Source organism: Tursiops truncatus, chromosome 3 (assembly GCF_011762595.2).
Source record: "Tursiops truncatus isolate mTurTru1 chromosome 3, mTurTru1.mat.Y, whole genome shotgun sequence".
NCBI lineage: Eukaryota > Metazoa > Chordata > Mammalia > Artiodactyla > Delphinidae > Tursiops > Tursiops truncatus.
The window spans coordinates 76,049,357-76,064,660 of NC_047036.1; the positions used below are offsets into that span (position 1 = coordinate 76,049,357).

General features: G+C 40.2%; 1 protein-coding gene across 25 annotated transcripts in view; it reads right to left on the minus strand.

Annotated features, from left to right (window-relative positions):
• MCTP1 (multiple C2 and transmembrane domain containing 1) overlaps positions 1–15,304 on the minus strand; it is a 534,125-nt gene that overhangs the window by 195,015 nt on the left and 323,806 nt on the right. The window lies entirely within an intron of this gene.

Consider the following 15,304-nt stretch of genomic DNA (forward strand, 5'->3'; position numbering starts at 1 on the left):
CAGAGAATAGAACATTTACTATGATGATGTCATATGTTTTACATTTTTAAAACCATGCCAATTTATTCATAGCACACTGCATAAATCTAAGTTAACAAACAAACAAATCCTCTGAAAACATTATAGCTGAAGTGTTATGTACGAGAGTTGCCTGAAGAGAGACTTTGTAATAGTATGGCAACCCATGCTCGATATATCACCTCCTCAGAGCTGAACACTTTGCAGACTCTTTTCATAAAAAATGTCAATTGATTTGGAAGAGAAAGATACTGTGGTGACCAAAACCACAAGGGCAATAAACAGAGAGAAAGGGGGCAGACATGAATAGATGTGGTATCGTCATAAACAAGGGGTAGTCAGCTATTAGGGACAGATTAAATTTTTGCCCCTTCTTATTCTTCACTCTATTTATTGTTTATTATTTTGCTTTTAAGTTAAACATCTGTGAATAGGGCCTCAAAGCTTATGGTTGAGTTCAAACATCTTTAGTGAGAGTGATTTTAGAAACTGAATCAAAGTTTGACATTTATGTTTTATTTTTGCCTATCAAAAATGACATGAAAGATAGCCAGACTAGGAACAATTGGGAGAAAGAGGAATATAGATGCAAGAAATGAAGAAGAATAGAAACGTCCTGGTCAGTGACAGAAAATCTGCCTGCACTAAATGCTAACTATCGAGACAGCAGGAAATTAGGGTCTGTACCAAGTCAGGAAAACATCTTCCTAAAGTTAGGATGTATATCAAGTAACCTCACTGTTTCTGCAAACACAATATCCATTTCAAAATACTCTCATGCTGTCCCCTTAGATTCTAAATGATGAAAAAACATATCAAATGCCTTATTTAATATTCAAATTTTAATTGGAATTAGTTCTTAATAATACCTGGAACAAATTTAGGGTTAAAAAATGCAACGGTGAAGAACAGCTAATCAAATGCATTCTCTAATAAAAAGGAGAAAAATGAATATGATTTTCTACAGATCTTTCCAGCATCTGGCACAGTGCCTAACCTATAATTTGTTGAATGTGAATGAATCTTTGGACTAGATTGAGAGTATAACACTGGAGAATTGAACAGGGATGACAGTTCAGATAGTACTTTTGGTTAGTTAACTTGGGACCAAGAAAGGTATTTCACTCGCTCTGATCATGCATTTCCAGTCCTGCTCATGCCCTATTCCTATGTATGATACTGCATCACTCTTAAAACACATTGAAACCTTCTGGAAGATTCCTTTTATGCCTATTACCATTAAGTGCTGGTCGTTTAGGTGTTGGCCTTCCTCCTCTTTTATATATTAGAGTCATTGCACTTAATTCTTTAGAGTTGGGGTAGGTGTTCTAAAGATGCAGTCAAGGAACTGCACACTGGCCACTCTCAGATCAAAGCTGGTCCATAGATTTGTTGTTTTTATTGTGCTAAAAAAGTTTTGAATTTAAATAACTTTAAAGAGAGAGCAAATGTCCTCTGAGTTATTGTCCCCAATACTGTCTAACTTACAGCTGGACTATTTCACTTAATTCTGTACCCAGTGCCAATAGGCATAAGGATTTGTGATCCCCCAAATCTCCTTAATTTACCAATGAGGAAACTGAGGGCCAGAGAAGTCACATGAATCAATGGAGATACACAGTTAGTAATTAGCAGAGCCAGACCTGAACCTAGCACTCTGGAATCTAAGATCTAGGCTTTTTCCTTAACCGGTCTGTCATTGCTGTAATTGTGCATCCTGGAGGAATGTGCTATGTGAGGCAGCTCTTAAACGGGGTGATATCCAGACTTGTTTTTTGTTTTGTTTTGTTTTGTTTTTGCGGTACGCGGGCCTCTCACTGCTGCGGCCTCTCCCGCTGTGGAGCACAGGCTCCGGACGCGCAGGCTCAGCGGCCACAGCTCACGCGCCCAGCCGCTCCGCGGCACGTGGGATCCTCCCGGACTGGGGCACGAACCCACGTCCCCTGCATCGGCAGGCGGACTCCCAACCACTGCGCCACCAGGGAAGCCCCTCCAGACTTGTTTTGAACAGGACACATTAACTCAGGTTTCAAGTACAGAAGCGTGTTATTTTTATGCTTTAAAAATATGTATGAACTAGGAAGAATGCTGTAAGTAATTGCTCTTAGAAGACGATAAACTAAGAAAAAATTACAAATTGAATTTTAAAAGCTATGGAACTAATAAAATTTAAATTACCATTGCACATCTATAGGAAGGATTATACCTTTCTGCTGCAACTAAATTTTCAATATTGGGTACACTCGTAGAAACAGTCCCAGGTTCTGTCCTATATTTAATGGTTCAGAATTTTGACTATAATCATTCTAATATAGAAAATGCCTATGTATACAAATATTTTGAAAAGAGAGCATTAATGAATTCAAGATGCTTTTTGCTAGTTGAGGTTACTCAGATCTCCTATTCATCTAAAAACTCTGCTGAGGAGTAATCCTCAGATGCCATTTAAAGCAAAATGTCACCTGATAACCAAGCAAAATTGTCCTATTAACTTCAGGATAAAGTCAGCATTACAGCATCACCGATATCTGCATTAAATGGGTATCGAATCAGATTATTGCTGGAATTTGGTGGAGAAAAAGCTTTTGCTATTCCTTTGTTGTTATTGAATAAATATGAACAAAGATGGAACTCCTGCAACATACTGTATTGCAAAGTGAATTCAGGACTAATTACTAGGGGCCAGTGCTATGGTTTGAATGTTTGTGTGCTCTCCAAAATTCATATGTTGAAATCTAGTGCCCAATGTGATGATATTAAGAAGCGGGGTGGTTGGGAAGTGATTAGGTCATGAGAGTGGAGCCCTCATGAATGGGATTAGTGCCCTTATAAAAAAAAAGCACGAGAGATCCCTCACCCCTTCTGTCACGTGAGGACACAGAAGAAAACAGCAGTTTATGAACCATGAAACCAGACACCAAATCTGCTTTTGTCTTGATCTTGGACTTCTCAACCCCCAGAACTGTGAAAAATAAATTTCTGTTGAATTCCATCCACCCAGTCTATGGTGTTCGGTTATAGCAGTCCAACAGGCAGATTCACCCGTACTTGGCTTACCTGTACTATTATGTTCTCAACAAAGGAAGGATTCACTACAGTTTGGTTACAGAAATACTAGGTGATCATTCAGATGGTTCAGAATAAGCAAAAATTGATGGTTTTATATTGTTATGAAAATGAAAAGGCAAATTTTTAAAAGTATTGAAGCAAGTTCATGAACTCCAAAAATATATACACAGACACATTCACAGGGGAAAGAGCCCGAGACTGGGCATCAGATTCCCTTGGTTCTAGCCTTCTATCTGTCACTAATTAGTTGGATGACCTTTTCCAAGACAACTTAGCCCCTGGAATTCCAGGTTTCTCATCTGTGATATGAGGGAATCGAACTAGATGAACTACAAATTCTCAAAAACCTCAAATTCCACAATTATAACTCTATCCATGTTTACCCTTGTTTACATCTTCCTTTCTTTGCAACTCCTCAGACCAATAAAATGGTAAGAGAACAAATTCATCTTACAGGCAATGAAATATTATTCCTCAGACGTATTATGCCTCTACCCTGCTGAAAAAAGTCTGAATGCTGGTGCCAGAAGGCAGACAATCTAACCTAATATCAAATTGTCTTCTAAGGAGCACTGGGGGGGGGGGGGTGCATCCAGGTCACCATGCATGGAGTGAAAAAGGGAGTGTGGATTCTCCTCTTTTGTTCAAAGAACAGCTCCCCTTACATCTGTTTTATATCTGGGTTCCACAAGGAACTCCTGGGTCCTCAGCTGCCTGCTTTGCCTCAGCCTCGACTTTGGCTGGGTCTTTCCAAGGGGCTGGTCTTCATCCCACCACTGTGACCAAACAGCTGGGCTTGAGTCCTCATAGGTCTTCCACCTGGGGCTGGCCTAGGACTGTCCTAACTTCCACTTGCCCAAATGGGCTGAGCACTCTGCTTGGCTGCCACTGTGCATCTAGGCCCAACTGCCACATGCCCCAAATTTCTGGCTTCTAAGGCCACTTCTGCACTTGGATAAACAGCCACACCGTGGAGTATGGTATCTGGCTTCCTGATCAACTGCCAAAGAAACCAGATGATACAATGCAGAAGTTTTCTCCTTATGCGGTGAACTTAGATCAATGGCATAGGTGATGGGAAGATAACTCCCCATGCCTTCCACCCTCTCACAAACCATTCCAAAGCAGGATTCTCCATATTGCCTATCCACATGTGGCCAAGTGGGCACACCTGCTGGGCAACCACTGTGTCTCTGAAACACAGGGAACATGGCCAGCCCAGTAACTTATCACCGTGCATTACTTCCTAGTCTTCCTGCCTCATGTTCTTTCTCTCTCACTCTCAGGACCTGGGATTGTACCTCCCAATTAACTATCAGCACCTAATCCCTGCCTCAAGCTCTGTTTCCTAGGGAACTGGTCGAAGGCAAAAATTATTGGTACCATTTAATCCCCACAGTTACAGATGTCCAAAACCCAAACCTGACCATGTCCCACTCCTGGCTCCCCACCACCTATAAAATATCCTTAGTAAGGCAATGGGGCACTCCACAACCTACCATCAGCTTGGGTGTCATTTGTTGACTTACACTTACTACTTAAGTAATTCCTGACAGCTTGTAATTCTCCCATCATCCATGCTAGGGCTCACCTGTTTCTTTGTGTTTGCATGAAGCAACCCCTCTGCCTGAGATGATGTATCTACCTATGTTTGCTTGGCTAATTTTTAACTAATTCTCATTGAAATGTCTTTTCCTGTCCATCTCCTGATACACCTCAAGGGCAGGCACCTAGTGCAGAGCTGGAATATAGCTGGTGCTCTGTAAGTATTAAAGTACTTATGGATGAGGAGACAGAGGTTCAGAAAGGCGACAGTGGCAGAGCCAGGATTAGCATGTAACGTGCTCATGCTACCATTTCTATATTGTCTTCCCAGAGAGTGGGTTGATTTCTTTCCAACACTCACTCATTCACTCATTCATTAACTATTTATTAAGTGCACTGTGTGTCAGGCCTCTGTTAAATTTGGGGGATTCAGCCCTTTCTAAGCCTTCTGGTTTCTCACATCCTTATTTCCGGAGCTACCGCAGACCTAGTGTGTTGCTTTTAGTGAAGTCATTCAACTTCAGAGTTCGCGTCAGGGTTCAGAACACCAAAGTTTTAACAAACCTGACTTATTCATTACTATTGTGATATCAAGCAAGTTACAAACTTTTTGTGCATCAGCTTTCCTCGTTTATGCCTTCTCTTTGCATAGAATTGTAAAAACACAGGAATAACAGATGAAAAACTACTTTGAAAAGATGAAAGTACTATGTAACTATAATATGTAGTTTTATTATCTCATATGCCTTAGTTTGATATTGTACAATTTTAAAATGTACTGTCTGTTCCGAACTCATCAGTCAATCAATCATCAATAGAAGAATCAAAAGAGACTCAAAACTGAGATTGGAGAGCTATTTTCTTACATTCCACAAATGGGGAAACTGAGGCTCAGAGGAATTAAGTGATGGCAAGACTTCACATTTACTGACTTCCATAGCAAAGCTTGAAATTCTTTGCACCTTTCAAAAACTATATGCATTACTTAGTCACATGAAAGGAATATATCACATTTATTTGGTGACGTTTTCCCCTAAGTTCAAGGAGAAAATTTTCAGTATTCTTGTCACCTTTTTTCTCCCCGCCTTTCCTTCTGCCATGCCTAAACCAGTAACCAATGATAGTTTTACTCAGATGAAACAGTTTTGTGATTAGCACCGTTGATGTACACACGGGGTACAGGAAGTAAATGTTAGGCCTATTTGGATGTATTTTTTAATTTAAAATAGGACAGGATTCAAACTTCATAAATATTTTATATATGCATTAACACTGGTAGCCCATACATCAGATATGTCATGTGTGACCTGCAAGTATTTTGAGGGACGAGCAGAAGCTTCATGACATGGGGGGGTTGACAGTGGCCCCCGAACTTGCTGACTGGCTTTCAGTGAATTGCAGTCCACATATGCTCGGTTAGGTAGACTTACGGATTATATCATCTAGTTTTAACTGAACTAATCCTCACAAAATGGACAGTGGCTTTAAAAAATCCCAGGAAGTTAGGAGGTTGGGATTAACATACACACACTACTATGTATAAAATAGGTAATCAACAAGGACCTACTGTATAGCACAGGGAACACTACTCAGTACTCTGTAACAACCTATATGGGAAAAGAATCTGAAAAAGAATAGATATATGTATATGTATAACTAAATCATTTTGCTGTACTCCTGAAACTAACACAACATTGTAAATCAACTATACTCCAGTGTAAAATAAAAATTAAAAAATAAAAGATCCCAGTAAAGAAACTGTGGATTGAATATAATACTAATTGAACAAGCATAAGTGAACAGAATGATAAACAAGAACACACAGAGCTGACAGGTTTACTCCTAGCCCATCTGTCTGTCAGCTACACTCTGATTCTGATTTACAAACCAATAATGTGGCATAATCAGATATAGCAAGAATTCAAACAAAATTCAACTTAAACTTATCAGGAAGAATATCTGCAACAAAAATTTACATCTCCTCTAACAAGGAACTTCTAAGTGTGTTTTGTGCCCTGAAGTAATAGCTCATGATATTTCGAAGCCATCATGATAAGAGGACATTTAAAAATGAAGCCTTCAGGACAGGAAGACAAGCCTCTATAGAATTTCTTTGGTGGGGGGGGGTCATTTCTAAAAACACATTTTACTAATCTGGACCAAATTTAACGATAAAATCAGGAAGCTTTTTGAGATTTACTGCATGAGAGCTACTTTACGTTAATAAAACAAACACATAGTATAAGATCTCATATTATAAATCAATATGATACATAATTCTTTAGAATCTTTGCATTTTAAAGAATTCAATAGGTAACCACTAATGTGTTTTCAAGTTTCACGATTATGCAGTGAACACGCCACCTCTGACATTACTAACTGCTAATGCAGTTATTGCCTTTCTGTTGTCAGCAGTTGTCACTGTCCAACTGTCTTTGGGGAGATGGCTTTATCAGAGCATACTTCTACAAACTTGGGAGCTTCCCCATTCATTGCCTCGAAGGTAAGCTATTTAATACACACACTGTCTTTGGAAACTGCATGGTGCATGGAAACTGTCTTTGGAAATGCCTATCGTAGACAAAATACTGCAGTGAGTATAAACTTTCTGAGAAAATCTTTAGCAGAAAAAATAGTAAGCCATGAAAGAAAATGGATTAAAATCTTAATATATTTGGCTTAGCTTGAGTTTAGGAAAAGCCAAGACAAGGATCAATGACATTCTTTACTGAAATACTGTCTCTCTCCCAAATAAGATATTTCACTCAATCCTTAGTAAGAAAAATGGTGAAATAGAAAGATTTCATTAAACACTCTCTTCAGTTTAGAATTTTCTGACTAGTTATCTTTGTGCTTTTTTCAAATTAATAATGAGGCAGGACTGCTCCTACACTTATTTACATAGGAAGTAGAACAATCATCATAGTATTTATATCACAAATAAGAAACACTGCAAATCAGAATCTATAGAGTGTCAAATGCTCAAACGCAGTGACCTTCAACTTTAAGAAAACATTAATTTGGTTAACATGCAAAGTCAAAGGCTGTTTTCCTCATTTTCCACACTATACCTGGACAGACATACATGTACTATGTATAGTACATAGGAGGTACTCATTCCACATTCTCTTTCCTTTGGCATTAAATATAGAGTCATAGATTTATTTTATGGTTGAAAGCATTTGTTCTTCACCCGGAACTTGCCCATTTGGGATAACTTTTTCTTCTATATTATTAATAAAAATTGTGTTGAAATAGAACTCTCTACTGAAGTGTACATCTATAGCACTTTATTGTCATGGGCAGTACCAATGCCTCGGCCCTGATCACAATGCAACAAATAAAGTTAGTAGTAATCCACCAACCTAAAATATATGTGCCCCAAATCAATGCCACTTTAAAGATAAAAAAGCATTTTGCACACTAATAAATAATGCTATAAATCTTGCTATATTGGATTGCAAATAACTCTGACTGAATGAAATTGCTTGACATGGGATTTACTTACTCTGCACGTTCATAAAAACAACTTGTTCTCTGACAGCACTCATTCTTGGCAATTTACCACAGCTGTCAGCAGACAATTTGTTCAGATTACTGCTCTGCATAAAAGTGTAACAATCCTGAGGATTTATTAGCTGATTATCGTAAAGGTGGCAGTCCGTCTTGCCTGCCAAAATGCAGGTGATCAGAAAGTTAAATAATTACATGCAGATTAACATTATTTCACCTTCACTTGAAATCTGTAGTTTAGCGACAGATAAAATTTGTTGTTCAAACTTGCAGTACGGTGCACACCACCCAAGTGGGTTTACTGACTTCTTGGCACTTTATCGAGCCCTTAATGGCTTCAGGACATACTGAATACCAGACCGAGGTGAAAGGGGCATGGACTTTAAAATCAGGAGTGCTGGATTTGAATCTCAGATCAATCACCCCAAATTCACACTAGCTGAACAATCTCTAAACCTCCTTTTTTGCTATACCTCTAAACCTGCCTCACTTTTTGCACCGGCAAAATTGGTACAATAGGAAGCATCCTTGTTACCCCCTAATATTGAACTAATGTATGTAATAATAGTGCCCTATACAGTGTAAAGCACTATTATTATTGTTTCTTTCCATTCATGGTACATTTATTTTTGTGTAAAATTTAACAACCAGATGGCATTAACTCACTTGATATTATAATGGTGAAAAAGTTATAAGTATCTTGGTAAATGCACAGACTACTTTTTATTCAAATACAACCCTTCAGTATTTTTTAAGTACAAAGATTACTCAGACACCTAGACATTTTAACCCATTAATTCTCCCTTTTGAATTATATACAAATATCTTTCTTAATTATACTGAAACTTTGTACTTTTCACTAAGGCATGCTGTTCTAATTGCCTTTGCATTAACATCAGGTGTCAAATGCTATATTTATTTAGAGAAGGAAGAGCCATAATTTCCAGTATTCAGTCAAACTTCAGGTATTTAGCAAATATTTATTAAGCACCTATTACGTGCCACATACCTTAATAGGTATTGAGGATGCCACAATAAACAAAGCACTCAAAAACCCCTGCCTTCATGAAGCTCACATTCAAGTGATGGAAAATACATGATAAAATAAGTAAATGAAATGCATCGTATGTCAAATGGTGATTACTTCGATGGAGAAAACAAAGCAGGATAGAAGAAACGTAATGTCAAGGAAAAGAAGTTTCGATTTTAAATAGGGTTGGTATGGCTATCACCCTGATGTGACATTTGTGCATAGACCTAAAGAAGGTAAAGAAGCAAGGCAGGTGGACACCTGAAGAAAGAGTGTCACAGATGGAGGGAAAGATCCTGAGGTGGGGAGGTATATGGTGCACCTGAGGAACAGCAAAGAGGCTGGGACAGAGCAGAGGGAGGGAGGGGCAAAGTAGCAGAAGTTCAGGGCAGAGGGATCGCAGGGCCAGATCACCAGGAGCGTCAGAGGGCTCTATGAGGATACTGGTTGTACACAGACTGAGATGGGAAACAACTACAGGGCTTCGAGCAGAGGAGTTAAACTATTTTGTTGATGTTATGTGGAAGGAAGGAGAACAGGAGGCTCTTGCTGCTGCCCACATGAAACTGACAGTGGCTTCAACAGGAAACAGAATGATTGAGATGATAAGGGTGATTTCTGACTATATTCTGAAGGAGAAGTTTGCAAGTTGCTGAATGGACTTGATGAGAATGAAAGAAAAGAATAAAAAATGACTCCAAGATTTTTAGTGTTAGCAACGAACGAGAGAGAATCCTGACGGAGGAGCAGATTTGGGGCGCTGTGGGTGAGAAGTCTGGCTTTGGACCTGCTGAACTGGAGAAGCCTATTAGACGTCCAAATGGAGATTTCAAGCAGGCAGTTGGACGTGGAGTTAAGGAGTGGATCTATATGTTTGTCGCTGTCAATCTTAGGTGGTATGGAAAGCACAAGGGTGGGTGAAGGCACCATGGGGGCAGGTATAGACAGAGAAGATGCCCAGGGAGTGATCTCTGAGGGTCTCCAGAATTAAATCAGGAGGAAAACGAGGAAAAATCTGCGGGGGAGATGAAGAAAGAGCATGTGATGAGGTAAGAAGAAAACAGAGCCCTCTGTTCTGGAAGCCAACTGAAAAAACCTGTTTTAAGGAAGGAAGCTATCAGACAAGTCCAGTGTGGCTGCTGATCAGGTAAGATGTAGGTTAAACACTGGCCATTGAACTTAGCAACGTGGTGGTCACAGGTGACCTTGACAAGAGCAGTTCGTTGGGGGCAAAAGCCTGACTACGTGGGATCAAGTGAGAATGGGAGTGGCTACTGTTCAGTGTAAAAATAGTTTTCACTGTGTTGACACTCCAGATTGGCAAGTGGCTCTTTCATTCAAAGCCAGTCTCATCTTTGTAATAAACAAACAAAGCCCTGTTATAGAGTATACACTTAAAAAAACACATTTCAAAAATCATTATATGTGGGAGACCTTCAAGATGGCGGAGGAGTAAGATGCAGAGATCACCTTCCTCCCCACAGATACACCAGAAATACATCTACACGTGGAACAGCTCCTACAGAACACCTACTGAACGCTGGCAGAAGACCTCAGACCTCCCAAAAGGCAAGAAACTCCCCACGTACCTGGGTAGGGCAAAAGAAAAAAGAAAAAACAGAGACAAAAGAATAGGGACGGGACCTGCACCAGTAGGAGGGAGCTGTGAAGGAGGAAAGGTTTCCACACACTAGGAAGCCCCTTCGCGGGCGGAGACTGCGGGCCGCGGAGGGGGGAAGCTTCGGAGCCACGGAGGAGAACGCAGCCACAGGGATGCGGAGGGCAAAGCGGAGAGATTCCCGCACAGACGATCAGTGCCGACTGGCACTCTCCAGCCCGAGAGGCTTGTCTGCTCACCCGCCGGGGCGGGCGGGGCTGGGAGCTGAGGCTCAGGCTTCAGAGGTTCGATCCCAGGGAGAGCACTGGGGTTGGCTGCGTGAACACAGCCCGAAGGGGTTAGTGCGCCACAGCTAGCCGGGAGGGAGTCCGGGAAAAAGTCTGCACCTGCCTAAGAGGCAAGAGACCATTGTTTCCCGGTGCACGAGGAGAGGGGATTAAGAGCGCCGCCTAAACGAGCTCCAGAGACGGGCGCGAGCCGCGGCTAACAGCGCAGACCCCAGAGACGGGCATGAGACGCTAAGGCTGCTGCTGCCACCACCAAGCTGCCTGTGTGCAGCAAGCACAGGTCACTCTCCACACCGCCCCTCCCGGGAGCCTGTGCAGCCCACCACTGCCAGGGTCCCGGGATCCAGGGACAACGTTCCCAGGAGGATGCACGCACAGCGCGCCTCAGGCTGGTGCAACGTCACACCGGCCTCTGCCGCCGCAGGCTCGCCCCGCACTCCGTGCCCCTCCCTCCCCCAGGCCTGAGTGCGCCAGAGCCCCCGAATCAGTGGCTCCTTTAACCTTGTCCTGTCTGAGTGAAGAATAGACTCCCTCAGGCGACCTACACGCAGAGGCGGGGCCAAATCCAAAGTTGAACCCTGGGAGCTGCGTGAACAAAGAAGAGAAAGGGAAATCTCTCCCAGCAGCCTCAGGAGCAGCGGATTAAATCTCCACAATCAACTTGATGTACCCTGCATCTGTGGAACACATGAATAGACAACAAATCATCCCAAAATTGAGGCAGTGGACTTTGTGTGATTTTGTCTGTTTAGCTTTACTTTTACCATTTGTCCTAGGGTTCTGTCTGCCTGGTTTTTTTTTTTTTTTAGTATAGTTTTTAGCACTTGTTTTCATTGGTGGATTTATTTTTTAGTTAGTTGCTCTCTTCTTTCTTTCTTTTTTTAAATTACTTTTTAATTTTTTATTTTTAATAATATTTTTAAATAATTTTCTTTTCTTTTCTTTCTTCCTTTTTTTCTCCCTTTTCTTCTGAGCCATGTGGCTGACAGGGTCTTGCTGCTCTGGCCGGGTGTCAGGCCTGTGCCTCTGAGGTGGGAGAGCAAAGTTCAGGACATTGGTCCACCAGAGACCTCCTGGCTCCATATAATATCAAACATCAAAAGCTCTCCCTGAGATCTCCATCTCAATGCTAAGACCCAGCTCCACTCAATGACCAGCAAGCTACAGTGCTGGACACCCTATGCGAAACAACTAGCAAGACAGGAACACAACACCACCCACTAGCAGAGAGGCTGACTAAAATCACAATAAGGTCACAGACACGCCAAAACACAGCACCGAATGCAGTCCTGCCCACCAGAAAGACAAGATCCAGCCTCATCCACCAGAACACAGGCACCAGTCCCCTCCACCAGGAAGCCTACACAACACACTAAACCAACCTTACCCACTGGCAGCAGACACCAAAAACAACAGGAACTACGAACCTGCAGCCTATGAAAAGGAGACGCCAAACACAGTAAGTTGAGCAAAATGAGAAGACAGAGAAACACACAGCAGATGAAGGAGCAAGGTAAAAACCCATCAGACCAAACAAATGAAGAGGATATAGGCAGTCTACCTGAAAAAGAATTCAGAATAATGATAGTAAAGATGATCCAAAAATCTTGGAAATAGAATGGAGAAAATACAAGAAACGTTTAACAAGGACCTAGAAGAACTAAAGAGCAAACAATGATGAACAACACAATAAATGAAATTAAAAATTCTCTAGGAGGAATCAATAGCAGAATAACTTGAGGCAGAAGAACGGATAAGTGACCTGGAAGATAAAATAGCGGAAATAACTACCACAGAGCAAAATAAAGAAAAAAGGATGAAAAGAATTGGGGACAGTCTCAGAGACCTCTGGGACATTAAACGCACCAACATTTGAATTATAGGGGTCCCAGAAGAAGAAGAAAAAAACAAAGGGACTGAGAAAATCTTTGAAGAGATTATAGTTGAAAACTTCCCCAATATAGGAAAGGAAATAGTTATTCAAGTCCAGGAAGCACAAAGAGTCCCATACAGGATAAATCCAAGAGAAACACGCCAAGACACATATTAATCAAACTATCAAAAATTAAATACAAAGAAAAAATATTAAAAGCAGCAAGGGAAAAACAACAAATAACATACTAGGGAACTTCCATAAGGTTAACAGCTGATCTTTCAGCAGAAACTCTTCAAACCAGAAGGGAGTGGCAGGACATATTTAAAGTGATGAAAGGGAAAAACCTACGACCAAGAAAACTCTACCCAACAAGGATCTCATTCAGATTTGACAGAGAAATAAAAACCTTCAGAGAGAAGCAAAAGCTAAGAGAATTCAGCACCACCAAACCAGCTTTACCACAAACGCTAAAGGAACTTCTCTAGGCAGGAAACACAGAGAAGGAAAAGACCTACAATAACAAACCCAAAACAATTAAGAAAATGGTAATAGGAGCATACATATCGATAACTACCATAAATGTAAATGGATTAAATTCTCCAATGAAAAGACATAGACAGGCTGAATGGATACAAAAATAAGACCGTTATATATGCTGTCTACAGGAGACCCACTTCAGGTCTAGGGACACATACAGACTGAAAGTGAGGGGATGGGAAAAGATATTCCAGGCAAATGGAAATCAAAAGAAAGCTGGAGTAGGAATTCTCATGTCAGACAAAATAGACTTTAAAATAAAGAATATTACAAGAGACAAAGAAGGACACTATATAATGATCAAGGGATCAATCCAAGAAGAAGATATAACAATTATAAATATTTAAGGACCCAACATAGGAGCACTGCAATACATAAGGCAAATGCTAACAGCCATAAAAGGGGCAATCAACAGCAACACAATCATAGTAGGGGACTTTAACACCCCACTTTCACCAATGGACAGATCATCCAAAATGAAAATAAATAAGGAAACACAAGCTTTAAATGATACATTAAACAAGATGGATTTAATTGATATTTTTAGGACATTCCATCCAAAAACAACAGAATACCCCTTCTTTCCAAGTACTCATGGAACAGTCTTCAGGATAGCTCACATCTTAAGTCACAAATCAAGCCTTGGTAAATTTAAGAAAATTGAAATCGTATCAAGTATCTTTTTTGACCACAACACTATGAGACTAGATATCAATTACAGGAAAAAAATCTGTAAAAAAATTTTAAAAATGGAGGCTAAACAATACATTACTAAATAACCAAGCAATCACTGAAGAAATCGAAGTGGAAATCAAAAAATTCCTAGAAACAAATGACAATGAAAACACGACCACCCCAAACATATGGGATGCAGCAAAAGCAGTTCTAAGAGGGAAGTTTATAGCAATAAAATCCTACTTCAAGAAACAAGACACATCTCAAATAAACAACCTAACCTTACACCTAAAGCAATTAGAGAAAGAATAACACAAAAACCCTAAAGTTAGCAGAAGAAAAGAAATCATAAAGATCAGATCAGAAATAAATGAAAAAGAAATGAAGGAAACGATAGCAAAGATCAATAAAACTAAAAGCTTGTTCTTTGAGAAGATAAACAAAATTGATAAACTATTAGCCAGACTCATCAAGAAAAAAAGAGAGAAGACTCAGATCAATAGAATTAGAAATGAAAAAGGAGAAGTAATAACTGACAATGCAGAAATACAAAGGATCATGAGAGATTACTACAAGCAACTCTATGCCAATAAAACGGACAACCTGGAAGAAATGGACAAATTCTTAGAAATGCACAACCTGCCAAGACTGGATCAGGAAGAAATAGAAAATATGAACAGACCAATCACAAGCACTGAAATTGAAACTGTGACTAAAAATCTTCCAATAAACCAAAGCCCAGGACCAGATGGCTTCACATGCGAATTCTATCAAACATTTAGAGAAGAGCTAACACGTATCTTTCTCAAATTCTTCCAAAATATAGCAGAGGGAGGAACACTCCCAAACTCATTCTACGAGGCTACCATCACCCTGATACCAAAACCAGACAAGGATGTCACAAAGAAAGAAAACTACAGGCTAATATCACTGATGAATATAGATGCAAAAATCCTCAACAACATACTAGCAAACAGAATGCAACAGCATGTTAAAATGATCATACATCATGATCAAGTGGGGTTTATCCCAGGAATGCAAGTGTTCTTCAATATACGCAAATCAATCAATGTGATAAACCATATTAACAAATTGAAGGAGAAAAACTATATGATCATCTCAATAGACGCAGGAAA